The sequence below is a fragment of the Arachis ipaensis genome, chromosome B09 (genome assembly GCF_000816755.2).
Source record: "Arachis ipaensis cultivar K30076 chromosome B09, Araip1.1, whole genome shotgun sequence".
Classification (NCBI taxonomy): Eukaryota; Viridiplantae; Streptophyta; class Magnoliopsida; order Fabales; family Fabaceae; genus Arachis; species Arachis ipaensis.
The window spans coordinates 128,728,280-128,742,106 of record NC_029793.2 but is presented as its reverse complement, the minus strand read 5'-3'; the positions used below and the strand labels follow the sequence as shown (position 1 = coordinate 128,742,106).

At 36.5% G+C, this 13,827-nt stretch overlaps 1 pseudogene; it reads left to right on the top strand.

The window, feature by feature from the left end:
- Positions 9,767-13,491, top strand: LOC107615994 (annotated as a pseudogene).

The window sequence follows — 13,827 nt, the reverse complement described above, 5'->3', positions numbered from 1 at the left end:
CAAAGAAGTATTGATTGTTTGCCACCATATCAATGAGGTTTTGAGCCTCCTCTGCTGTTTTCATCAATTGTAAGGAGCCTCCTGCTGAATGATCTAGTGCCTCCTGAGCCTTAAGAGTTAACCCTTCATAGAAATTTTGAAGGATGTCCCATTCATTGAACATTTCAGGGGGGCATTTTCTAATCAGGGCCTTGTACCTTTCCCATGCCTCATAGAGAGATTCTGCATCCATCTGTGTGAAGGTTTGCACCTCAGTCTTGAGCCTGATAATCCTTTGAGGTGGGTAGAATTTGGCCAAGAATTTATTCACTAGATCCTCCCAGCTAGTGATGCTTCCTTGTGGAAAGGTTTCAAGCCATTGAGCAGCCTTGTCCCTCAATGAAAATGGGAACAACAGTAATTTATATGTTTCTGGATGCACACCATTGGACTTCACTGTGTCACAAATCCTCAGAAAAGTGGATAAGTGTTGGTTCGGATCTTCTATTGGACTTCCTCCATAGGAGAAGTTGTTTTGTACCAGTGTGATGAGTTGGGGCTTCAACTCAAAATTGTTTGCATTGACATTTGGGGTAAGGATGCTACTCCCACAATGCCTTGGATTAGCAAATGTATAGGAAGCCAATACTCTTCTTTGTGGTTGACCATTTTTGTTGGCCACTTCTACTGGTGGATTTGTTGGATTTGTTGAATGTTCCTCCATTTCTTGGAATTCTTCCTCTAAATCCTCTTCTCCAACAATGCCTTTCCCTCTTGCTTCTCTTCTTAACCTTCGAAAATTTCTTTCGTCAGGTTCACAGAAGGTAGGGATCTCTCTCCTTGCTTCTGTCATAAAACCACAACAACAAGAAATACAAGAGCACTCTGTAGCTTGAGTGCAGTGAGAGTTAGTAGAGACAAAGTCTCAAATAGTTAGTGTGCTAGTTAAGAATAAAGGAAATGAACAAAAATAAAGAAAAAAAATTCTTAATCTAGACCACCACCTTACTTAATCATTGTCAATCTAATCAATCCCCGGAAATGGCGCTAAAAACTTGATGGGTTGGAAACGGATTCCAACACCTAAACTCACCGGCAAGTGTACTGGGTCGCATCAAGTAGTAATTACTCACATGAGTGAGATCGATCCCACGGGGATTGAAAGATTGAGTAATTTTAGTTAGGTGGTTAGTTTAGTTAAGCAAACAAGTGATGATTTGAGTGAATTGTAACCAACAGGAGCTAAATTGCATGAAAGTAAAGGGAGAGGGAGAATTGACAGTAATTTAAAGAGCAGAAGAAGTAAAAGTGCTGAATCTTAAAGTGCAAGTAATGTAAATGACTGAAACTTAAATTGCAAGAAATGTAAATAGCTGAAGCTTAGAGTGCAAGAAATGTAAATTGCTTGAATAATAAAGGGGTGTGGGATGTTGGGATTCAGAATTTAACAACAAAAAGTAAAGAAGATGAAGTAAGTGCAGTAGATCTAAACAGAATTGGAAAATTGCAGTGAAGAACAAAACAGAAAGTAAATTCAACTCAATTGAAAGAACTAAGAAAGAAATTCAAGAGCTCAGAGGCTCAATGAGAGTAGAAAACAAGTCTAGATCTCAATTTCTTCCTTGATCCAACAGAGAGCAATTTGTAGAAGAAAAGAAGATGAAAGCAGTAAAGAAGATTAAAATCAAATCCTTAGATCAATTGAGAGGAAGAGTGAAAGATGATTATCAGAATTTGAATCAATGGAGCTCTTCAATCTCAATTCAAGATCCAAGGCAGAAAAGCATAAGTTGCAGAAGAAGAAAATTAACAACAGCCAATGAAAATTTGAATTATGCAGTAGAAGAACAAGATGAATTGCAGATCAAAGATTGAAACAAAATTCCTTTAATCTCAACCCAAAATTCATAAACAGAGAGTAAGAAATGAAAAAGTAAGAACAAGGAGGAGAGAACTCAGCTCTCAATCCCAATTCCCCCAATTCAAAAAGGAGGTTCAAAAGTGAAAAGTAAAAATTTAAAAGTAAGTAAAAAGGTTCTCTCTAACTCAAACTAAGTCCTATTTATACACTTTCTATTTTTGATCTTTAGAATTTGGAGTGGGCTTTTCATTTGGTGAAGAATTGGATCCAAAGTGGCAATTGAATTAAAATTGGACCATGGTGCAGCTCCTAGGGAAGCGTTCAGTTAACTAAACCAACTGAGCGCTCATTTTGCTTGGTCCTTGGCTCATTTTGTCTCGTGCATGGCTCCAGGGGAACGTTCAGTTATGTTACTTAACTGAGCGCTACACATGCTTCCTTTGGCCTTCAATTTTTGGTGCGTGACAAACTCCCTTGGGCAGCCCTCATAGCGCTAAGTTAACAAAGTTAACTGAGCGCCCCTTTTGCTTACATAAGGCTCCAAATTCGAGCCTCCTTGGTTGCATTGTGTGAGCAATTTCCTTGGCCCAAGTAGCGCTCAGTTGAAACTCCTAACGCAGCACCTTTTGTTTTGGTGGGAGCTTCCTTGTTCGAATCATGGTGGTTGCACTTTTGCCAATTTGGTTTCAAGGAGTAGCGCTCAGTTAGATAAGGGAACTAAGCGCCCCTTTGCTTTGTGAAGAAGCTCCAAGTTCGAAACTTGTTGAGGCCACCTTGGCTCCTTAATTGATGTAACTAGCGTTCCTTTTGTTTGCATAAGGTCCAAGGTTTGAACCTTGGCCATTTCATTTTGGTCAATTCACTTGCTTGTAGCGCTTCCTCCATGTCCTCCAAGTGCTTGGTTCGAAACCTGGCTGCCCCCTTCCTTGTTGTTGCGCCTTGCATTTTTCCTTGGGGAGGCACGAAAAAGTGAACAAAGTTAACTGAGCGCTATTGATTTTGCTTGCTTCCTTGGGCGCTCAGTTAACTCTCTTCACGTAGCGCCATAGGCCTTGGTGCTTCCTTGGCCTTGTTTGGTTTGGTGCTGGGCTAGCGCTCAGTTAAGTGGGTTCACTGAGCGCTATGCCCTTTGCCTCCTTGGTTGATGCACCACGCTTTTGTTTTCTTAGGTCATACTTTCCAAGTGTGGCCTAAGGTCCAAAGCGTGCCAAAAATTCCTTTTTCAACCATTTCTTCACCAACAAATAATCAAAACAACCAATTAAAGCATCACCAAATTCACAAGGTTCATAAATTATTCAAAAACCAACTAATCTTAGCTTAAACCTTATGATTTAGTGTCAAATAAAAGATGGTTGATTGATTTAACAAAACCATGCAAAATCACTTCAAATTACTTACTTCTAATGCAAGAAAGTGCATAAAACCTAATGAAACAAGTGAAAAATGCTTGAAAAGCTAGCATAAGATGACTTTTCATCATAGTACAGCTTGACATTTATCGAGGTTTGTTTATATTCCTCGTTGTGTTAGTAAGAACCCAAGGAATTTTCCTCCATGCTCTCCAAATATATTTTTCTCAGGGTTTAACCTCGCAATATATTTCCGAAGTTGTTGAAAAACTTCGAGAAGGTCAGCCTGATGAGTTTCTTTTGAACTTGATTTGACTACCATGTCATCAACATAAATTTCAGTGTTCCGTCTGATTTGGTCTTTGAAGACTTTGTCCAACAGTCGTTGGTAAGTAGTACCTGCATTTTTTAACCCAAAAGGCATAAATTTATAACAGAAATTACCGTGGTCGGTTATGAACGCCATTTTGTCTTTGTCGTCTGGGTGCATTAGTATCTGATTGTAGCTGGAATAAGCATCCATGAAGCTGAGTACTTGAAATGTCTACCAGTCTATCAATGTTCGGTAGTGGATATGAATCTTTTGGAAATGCTTTACTCAGATCTGTAAAATCCACACATACGCCACTTTCTTGAGTCCTTTTTTTTACCATAACCACATTTTCTAACCATGATGAAAATTGGAGTTCTCGGATGAATCCTGCATCGAGTAATTTCTGGGTTTCTGCCACTGCTGCATTTCTTTTTTCTATTCCCAAGTTTCGTTTTTTCTGTCGCACGGGACGAGCATTAGGGTTGACGACGAGTCTATGGCATATGAAATTTGGGTCGATTCCCAGCATGTATGCAAGAATCCATACGAAAAGGTCAGAATTAGACCTGAGTAGTTTGACGAGATTTTGCTTGGTACCTGTGGAGAAAACAGAGCCAATGTTAGTGAATTGATCGGCATCAGTCAGTTGTACCTTGCGTAAGTCGCCTATTGGAGCAAGTCAGCTAGTATTATTTCGCAAATCCAACTCGGCAAAGGTTGGGATGTTTTTTATATTGTAAACATAGTTGACCAGTTGGGTAGCCTCCTTTTATGTTGTTTTTGTCTTTAGGACAGCATTGTAGCATTACCGAGCATCCTTATGGTCGGCATGCATCATTGCGACGATGTTATCCTATACAGGAAATTTAACACAAAGGTGAATAGTAGAAACAATAGCACCAAACGAGTTAAGAGATGGTCATCTCAGGATAGCATGGGCTGATGCAATTAACCACTAGAAATTGGATATCTAGTGTCTTTGAGTATGGGTGTTCTTCCAACGTCGTTTTTAACCATACATAACCTGTTATTGGCACCCTCTCACTGGAGAAACCTACCAGTGCTCTCGTTGAGGGTTGTAAAATATTTTACTGAGTTGCATTTTCTGAAAAGTCAAATAGAATAATACGTCAGCGCTACTTCTGGGATTAAGCAAAACCTTCTTAACCGTTAATTCTTCTATGTGTGCTGAGATTACGATAGGATCATCTAAATTTGGGCTTTCTGAATTAAAATCAGTTGCATCAAAAGAGATAGGCCCGCTTTGAGGTAAGACAGGTTGTGTGCGTGAAGATCCTTCCATGGTTAACATGGCTCGATAGCTTCTTTTTCGAGCTGTGTTTGTGCTACCACCACCTGCGAACCCTCCTGCGATGTAGTTAATAATTCCTCTTGCCGAGTTCCTTTGTCTTTCGAAAGGCCACTATATTCAATACGATCTGTTGTTGGTCTTGTTTCCTCCTTTTGGTTTTGACTGCTAATGTACTTGACCAGTAGTCCTTGCCTTGCTAGCCTTTCGAGTAGATCCTTGGCTACTACGCATTCGTCGGTTGTATGCCTAAACTTCTGGTGGAATACACAGTGCTTACTTTTATCTACATACCTTTGTTCTTGGTAACTTCCTGCTCTGCTAGGTGGCTTTATGAGCTTGGTATGGAGGATTTCTTTTATTATGTTTTCTCTTTATGTGTTGAACTTCGTGTAAGATTTGAATTTTGGTGTCAGCTTGAAAGGCTTGCTTTGGTCTCGTGGTTGGTTTGATCTTCTCTATCTATCCTCGTCTCTTTTTGGCACTTGGGTTGTTTGTTTGTCGACTTTCCTAGCTTCTCTTAACTCCTCGATCTCTATTTGTCCCGATGCTTTATCTCTGAATTTGGCTAATGTTTTGGGTTTTGATACTGCAATGGTTTCCTGAAACCGTCCTAGGCGAATACCACTTTTTAGCGCATGAAGATGCACGTTGGGACTGAGGTCGGGGATTTTCATCGCCACTTTGGCGAATCGCATCATATAATCCTTCAATCTCTCATGTTGACCATGTTTGATGGTGCTGAGGAAATCAGAATCATGAATGTAAATCTTAGACGTTGCAAAATGGTTGACAAACAGGTCAGTAAATTCGTCAAAGCTCGAAATTGATCCTGCAGGAAGACTAGAAAACCATAATAATGCTGCTCCATCTAAAAAGGTTGGGAAAGATCTGCTTAAAATTGGATCAGAAGGACCGTTTAAAAGTAAAATCATAGATTCAAATTTAGTGACATGAATTTTGGGGTCACTAAAACCCTCATATGGTTTTAGTGTAGTGGGAAGTGTGAAATTATTTGGTATTTGGAAATCCATGATTTCTGCAGAGAAAGGATTTGTTATTTTGGAGGGCCGGTCTCCTTCACGGTGTTTGTTTTAGACGTAGGCTCGTCTTCGGGATTCTCCTTATCTGTGTTCTTTTTGTCCCTTTCCTTGTCTGGTCGGCTCGCCAAGAGCTCGGTCATCTTCCTCACTTCTGCCTGGAGGTTAGCGTTCATAGCCACCAGTTCAGCGTGAGTGGGAGTTGATGATTCGTCGGCGATGTTGAGAGTCCTACAGGAGAAAAGGTGAAACGCACAGAAAAATAATGAAATGTGGGGTCAGTTAAAAAATTGGCCCCACGGTGGGCGCCAATGTTACTGCCGATGATGTTTCTGTCGAGGATGTTCCAAGCTGTAACTTTTTTGTCTGAAGGAATCACTCGAGGTCCTCCGTGTAGTGAGTTTGGATAATTCTTGGAGCTGAGACGCGGTCGTGGAACCTGCAAAAAAGACTCTGATGCCCAAATCAGTATGATATCTACCAGAGTATTAAAAATATCGAGAGGCAAGTTCTTTGAGTGTCTTGTGTCTTATATCATCCTCTATCTTTGGCTAAGGATAATATTTATAATCATTCCAGGTGAATGAATTGGTGACTGTTTTTGAGATCTAAGGGGAGTTCAAGATATCGGGAGAGGGTTGTTTTCGTGAACAGTTTTTGCTTTTACCAAGGTATAACTCGTTTTGACCGATTAATAAGGGATACGATATATGTAATCATGTCCTTGTGTCATATAAAAAAAATTAAAATTTGTGTATCTACGTATTTCGTATTGTATTTATATTAGTGTTTGTATTCCATAAGTTCTCTCATTCGAGAATATAATAATAATAGTTGAAAGTGTAGTTGCTGGAAATTTAGGGGTGGCAAAACGGGTTGAATCCGTCGGGCCGATCTGCTAAACCCGCTAAAAAAGGCGGATCGGGCTAGGATTTGGAGCCCGCCAAATTAGAAAAATCCGCCAAACCCGCACCGCCAAATTGGCGGATTTTGGTGGGGCGGGACGGGGCGGTTCGCCGGGCCGAAGATTTTTATTTTTCTTTTTTTTATTAAATAAAAGAGTGATTACTATTATAAAATTAATAATTATAGAATTTTCAAACACTTTTTTTTTGTTTTTATTTTTATTCTCCTTTTAGTTATTAACTTTATTTATTTTATTTTACAATTTCGTGTATTTGCTCAAATTATGTGACTTATTTTTTAAAATAAAGATGATTCTATTGACAAATATTATTTTGAACAATTTTATTGAAGTTAAAAATAAAAAAAATATAGTGAAAAAATTATATTATAATTTGACTATTTTTTATTTGTATTTGATTTTTTAATTATTATTTTTTGGTTAATTTTAATAAATTTTATTTTTCAAAAAAAAAAGAGTCAAGCGGGTTAGCCCGCCGACCCGCCAATCCGCCATAAAATGGGGCGGGCTAGCATTTTGAACCTATCTTAGTTGGCAGGGCAGACCGGTCCGCCCCGTTTATAGGACGGGCCTAGGCGGGGCGGGGCGGGTTGGGACGGGCCGACCCGCTTTGCCACCCCTAGCTAGAAAGGAATTGAGTATTGTATAGCAAAATTATTTGCTATTTGAAGTGTTTTAAATTTAATCATAGCCCAGAAATATGTTTTTAAGAGTCTAGAGTGTGAAAATAATTTTTTTGGAAGCCTTTTCTCTTGGTGTATTCTTAGTGTTCACGCTGAGCAAGACATCATAAGTATGAAGCATCTAAATTCTTGGACTATTCCATTTGGCTTAATCAATCCAACAGGATGCCATGTCTTTGTGTCATACAAAAAAATTAAAATTTGTGTATCGAAGTATTTTATATTGTATCTATATCAGTGTTTGTATTCCATAAATTCTCTCATTCGAGACTATAATAATAATAGTTGGAAGTGTGGCTACTGAAAAAAGCTACCGGAATTGAGTATTGTATAGCAAAATTATTTGCTATTTGAAGTGATTTAAATTTAATCATAGTCCAAAAATTTGGTTTTGAGAGTCTAAAGTGTGAAAATTATTTTTTTTTTTGGAAGTCTTTTCTCTTGGCGTGTTCCTAGTATTCACACTAAGCAAGACATCATAAGTATGAAGCATCTATATTTTTGGACTTTTTCATTTGGCTTAATTAATCCAACGAGAGGCTAATGCAGGAAAGACCTACTTGTAAAGAAAGGTTAAATACAAAAAAAATGAGTTGATTGATTTGTATTTTTATTTTTACTTTTATTTTTATATTTAAAATTTTAATAAAAAAGAAAAAATGAAAATAAAAAGCAAAATGTTATTATTTGTATTCTTTTTCTAAAAATAAATAAAAATATTTAAAATAAAAATGGAAACCAATTTTTTTTCGGTCAAGAATTTTTTTCCACAAAATAGACCCGACCTGAAAAACTAGAAAGTCTAGGGGATAAACTTTCACTTATGATTTTTTTGGCAGCACATTGGAAATTGTAGTGTGGTTATGTTGTTTGTTGGGTTACGTAGGCCCTGACAAAAAAAATGGGTACAATAACTGGCCCTGACAAAAATGTTATATTGAAATAAATAATTTTAAAAATTATTACAAAAATACTTAATTCAGCCTTATTTCGTTTACAAATAAGTTTTCACGTATCTCGTTTACACTGTAAAGGAGATAAGACTGTGCGAGTGACACGTGGGTATCTCGTTTAAAGTGTAAATGAGATACGTGCAAGCTTATCTGTTTACACTGTAAACGAAATAAGGCTGGGTTACCCCTATATATAGAAGTCGTTTACAGCGTGATTTTGGGCACCATTTCCAATCTTTCGACCACTTTCTCCTCTCTTCTATTCTTGTCTGACCATATTATCAACTGAGACGAAGATGACGCACGCAGATGCATGGGATGCGGACATCAATAGGATGAACACGACGTGGCACTAGGCTGGGGCAGCTGACTTTGCGGTTAGTTTTCTTATGTAGACGTTTATATTATGCCATACATGGGTACTTACCAAATACTAGGATACAACTTGTATCGTTAGCAACAGGTCACTGATAGGGTATAATTCTAGGAATATGGTTCTCATTGTTTTAGTTTATTAGTTACGTGTTTCTTAATTTATTAATTTAGTTATTAACTATCCAAGTGAAAGCTATTTTTTAAGTTTAGTGAAGTATTATGTAAAATTTGTATTTACCTAAATTAAGTTAATAAGTTAAAGTTTGATAATTACAATATTAATATCTTTAGTGAATGTTTTTTAATTTAAGTAACGTATTGAGGAAATCTTTATTAATTAATTAAGTAAATATTAACGTAAACGAGATTTATCTGTTAGTACACAGGTGTAAATTTCTGTTAATGTCGACTGTATACAATATTTAATTCAATCTGTTATGCCGGTGCACGAGTACAAATTTTTAAACATGTGGTCTTTTTCTTTTTGTCAGAGGCCTCGCTTACTTTTGCCTCAATGAGTGAGTCACACGATTTCACCACCGAATGTCATCGTCCCCTATTTGAGGGAGGCTGACTTCAGCAACGCAGTGTGGCCCAAGGACTTCATCTTTGACAACTCCCTAATCAGTGCATTTATGGAGCGCTGATGTTCAGAGACCCACACGTTCTACCTGCCATAGAGTGAGGCCACTATCACCCTATAGGATGTGTCTTACCACCTTAGGGTACATGCGCACAGGGAGCCAGTGGGGGTGCTTCCGTAATTTCTTCAGATGGGATAGCATAGCGACATGAGAATTGGTGGAGCGATTACTCAGTGTCGGGCCTCCGGTAGTTGCACACGCAGAGGAAGGAGTCATTCTCGCACAAGCTTAAATGGATGTGGGACCGTGTCAACCATATGCTTCAGACGGATGATCTGGAGACACTCCGATAGAATGCAAGATATTACATCTTGTTACTGATCAGAGGTTACTTAAAGCGTATAAATGAGATTCATGTTGCTTATCTTGGTTTACAATATCCACTTCTTTTTCCATATGGAGAAGATGGCTACAGAATTGATATTCAACATAAAATCATCGGGAGTTTGAAACCTAACAAGAGGAGCAAATTGACCATGCGATAATTTTTTGCATTTAGGCTTCAAACCAGGAAAACAGAAGCTCCAACAATACTGGTTTCTAAAAAACTTTTTCAGCAATTTGTAGTGGATGCTTACACTATGGTTGAGTCAGAACGTTTGTTATATTTTAGGATTCATCAAAAGGAACTTAGAGCTGATGATTACAAGAGTTTGAAAAATGCTAAATCTACAGGTCAAACAAGTGGCTCAAGTGTAGGAAAAAGAATAGTTTTGCCATCAATTTTTATAGGAGGTAGGCGTTATATGGATGGCTTATACCATGATTGTGTTGCAATTTGTGGCCATGTTGGTTATCCAGATTTGTTCATCACTTTCACATGTAATTCAGAATGGCCAGAGATCAAGCGACTCTTAGACCCTTTACATCTCAAACCAGTAGATCGTCCTGACATTGTTTGTCGAATGTTCAAAATGAAGCTTGATATGCTAATTAAAGATTTGAAAAAGGAAAGATTCTTTGGTAAAGTTGTTGCTGGTAAGTTATACATTAAAAAAAAGTATATACTATTTTAAGAACATCAAGTATATCTATAGTTGCTAATATGTACTATATTATGATTTATGTGCAGATGTTCATACAATTGAATTTCAGAAACGAGGTCTACCACATGCTCATATTTTGATATTCTTGGATTCTTTAAGCAAATTTTCAGATCCAAAAGATATAGATAAAGTAATTTGTGCTGAGATTCCTAATCAATTTGAGCATCCAGAGTTGTACAAGGCTGTAAAAAAATTTATGCTTCATGGTCCATGCGGTTCTGTAAATATATTTTCACCATGCATGAAAGAAGGTCGTTGTTCAAAGTTCTATCCCAAGTCTTTTGTCGATTTAACAACTATTGATGTTGAAGGGTATCCAATATATAGAAGAAGAAAGACTGGTTGTTATGCTGAAAAAGGAAATGTGGCTATAGATAATCGCTATGTTGTTCCTTATAATCCTTCTTTGCTAATGAAATATCAAGCACACATGAATGTTGAGTGGTGTAATCAGAGCAGAGCAATTAAGTATCTCTTCAAATATATAAACAAGGGTTATGATCGCGTCACTGCTATTTTAGATAATGCTGATGATAGTGAATGCTCAAATAAAGTTATTGATGAAATAAAAAACTATCTTGATTGTAGATATATATCCCCATGTGAAGCTGTTTGGAGAATATTTGCATACCCTATTCATTCTAGAGAACCTGCTGTACAGAGATTGAGCTTTCATTTGCCTGGTCGGAATCCAATTCTATATGAAGATGGTGAAGATATTGATGATATTCTGTCAAAACCCGGGATTGATCAATCAATGTTTACTGCATGGATGGAGGCTAATAACAATTACTCGGAGGCTAAAGAGTTGACATATTCTGAATTTCCAAGATTCTTTGTTTATAATAAAAAAGAAAAAATCTGGTCAAGAAGAAAGTGTGGCTATACTATTGGAAGGCTTTATTATGTACCTCCAACATGTGGAGAGTTATTTTATTTACGAATGATGTTGAATTTTGTTCGAGGTCCTACCAACTATGACCAAATCAAAAGTGCAAATGGTGTTATTCACAATAGCTTTAGAGATGCTTGCTTTGCTTTGGGATTACTTAATGATGATAGAGAATATATTGAAGCTATCAAAGAAGCTTCATGTTGGGGTTTAGGTGATTATCTAAGGAAGCTTTTCACTGTAATGTTGATGTCAAATAGTGTGAGCAGACCAGAACATGTTTGGAAAGAAACTTGGAGGCTTCTATCTGATGATATTTTGTATAATGAAAGAAAATTGTCTAAAAATTCAGGTTCTCCTTTGATTCTAATAAAAATTTATTTTTTAATGATTCATATTGTGTTTCTTACTATAACTATTTTATTTGTTCTTATATTGTTTTTTCTTTTTATTTGCAGATTTATCTTTGACTGATGAAGAGCTGAAAACAAGATGCTTATATGAAATTGAGATGATATTGCAAGATAATAGGAAGAGCTTAAAGGAATATCCTCATATGCCTTTTCCAGAATATTTTGTGAGGCTGAAATTTCAAAATGGTTTAATTTATAAGGAGCTAAACTATGACAAGAATAATTTGAAAAATGAATTTTAAACATTATTCTCATCCTTAACACAAGAACAACAAGGTATTTTTGAGAAAATTGTGGAAGCAGTTTCTAAAGAAGATGGTGGAGTATTCTTTGTATATGGCCATGGAGGAACAGGTAAGACTTATCTCTGGATAGTTTTGACTTCTTTTTTAAGGTCACAAGGAATGATTGTTCTTACTGTTGCATTGAGTGGAATTGCTGCTTTGCTACTACCTGGAGGTAGAACAGCTCATTCTAGGTTTGCTATACCATTAACGGTGCATGAGGATTCTGTATGTAATATTAAACAAAATAGTGAACTAGCTGAGTTGTTAAAGCAAACAAAGCTTATCATATGGGATGAAGCATCTATGGTTCACAGATATAGTGTTGAGGCAGTTGATAAAAGTTTAAGAGACATTATGTCATCTACAAATAATAATAATGCTAATTTGCCTTTTGGTGGGAAGGTAGTGGTTTTTGGTGGAGATTTTAGACAAATTCTTCCTGTCATTCCTGGAAGTGGCAGGACAGAAATTGTTAATGCAAGCATATGTTCCTCTTACATATAGGACTATTGTAGTGTTTTGAGACTTTCAAAAAATATGAGATTAGAGGAATCTTCACATGCTGATAATGATGAATTGGCTTTGTTTTCACAATGGATCTTAAATGTTGGAGATGGCAATATAGGTGGGCCTAATGATGGCATCTCTGAGATTATGATTCCTACTGAGTTGCTCATATCAAATTTTGAAGATCTTCTTAGTTCTATTGTGGATTGTATATATCCAAATCTTCTTGAAAATCACTTGGATTCTAATTGGTTGCAATCACGAGCAATTCTTTGTTCTACGCTTGATGTCGTTGAGAAGGTAAATCAATATATTATCATGAAAATTTCAGGAGATGAAAAAATTTACTTGAGTTCAGATAGTGTTGACAAATCTTATGGAAGCGGACAGTATGCTACTGAAACACTTACTCCAGAGTTTTTAAATAGCCTCCAATGTTCAGGATTACCTCATCATGCTTTGAAGTTGAAGGTTGGAATTCCTATAATACTTTTAAGAAATCTAGACCAATGTGCAGGTTTATGTAATGGCACCAGGCTAATTATAACAAGGTTATCTAATCATGTTATAGAAGCAGAAGTATTAGTTGGAAGCTATCTTGACAAAAAGGTCTTAATCCCACGCATGTGCATGTCTCCTTCTCAATCACCGTGGCCTTTCAAATTGGATAGGAGACAATTTCTTATTGTTGTCTCATATGCCATGACCATCAATAAAAGTCAAGGACAATCTCTTAGCAATGTTGGAGTGTATCTTCCTAAACCCGTGTTTAGTCATGGACAACTTTATGTTGCTATATCTCGTGTTCGAAGTAAGAAGGGGTTAAAAATTCTTATTCACAACAAAGAAGGGCATGTTTTAAGTAGCACAACAAATATTGTATTCAAAGAAATTTTCTCAAATTTAAAATAGCATGTTATTTTTTATTATTACTATTTTTATTTTTTTATTATTTTTATTCTACATTACAATTAAATATTTTAGATATTTTTATTATATTTTATCATAGTTAATTTTATTCTAAATATAATTCACGGGTAAAAATACTAGTTGTATCTATATCAGTGTTTGTATTCCATAAATTCTCTCATTCGAGACTATAATAATAATAGTTGGAAGTGTGGCTGCTGAAAAAAGCTACCGGAATTGAGTATTGTATAGCAAAATTATTTGCTATTTGAAGTGATTTAAATTTAATCAAAGTCCAAAAATTTGGTTTTGAGAGTCTAAAGTGTGAAAATTATTTTT